Here is a 639-nt window from a genome sequence, read left to right as displayed (position 1 = left end):
CACAGCGGTATATTGTGATGGGAAGGGAAATATCATGCATATTCAATGAGCAGAAAAGAGCAGGGACTTGCAACAACAGGCTTTGATCTAAATGAGTCTGTGAAAAAGCGGATTCCTTGGGTTAGAACCATTGGGTGCAAAATAAAGGCCATGGAACTTTTAATGGCTTGGCTTGCTTTTTCACAGCTGTTGATTTGCTCACTGCAGTGCCTCTTGTGACAGTCAAGTACAGGGTAAATAAACAAGCATTCAACAGCACGAAGCCGTCTGAGAGAGCAGGGGTCTGGGCAGGGACATGTAGTCTTATCTGTGATATACAACTACAGCAAAACCTTAAAGAGTGAAATGACGTTGCCACAAGCAGCACCACAGATATTGAGATGAGCGAGACGCAAGACTTTGCTCTCACACAGTCACATACAGTATCTACGCATATTCAGGGGTTTGCTTCATGCTGATCACAGCTTGGTAGTCAGGGCACCAATACAGCATAGAAGTTTCAACACTCTTAGTTATTGTGGAAATTGACCCACTATGCTGTTTACCTTCTGCATTTACGTCATATCGCTGAGTCTATAACTTTAATGTTAAATATAGTTATAATGTTCCACGAGGGCTGAGGAAGGGAAGAACCACAAA

Source organism: Salvelinus sp. IW2-2015, unplaced genomic scaffold, assembly GCF_002910315.2.
Source record: "Salvelinus sp. IW2-2015 unplaced genomic scaffold, ASM291031v2 Un_scaffold16663, whole genome shotgun sequence".
NCBI classification, from domain to species: domain Eukaryota; kingdom Metazoa; phylum Chordata; class Actinopteri; order Salmoniformes; family Salmonidae; genus Salvelinus; species Salvelinus sp. IW2-2015.
The sequence above is the reverse complement of the archived record's forward strand: the minus strand, read 5'-3'. Positions refer to the sequence as shown.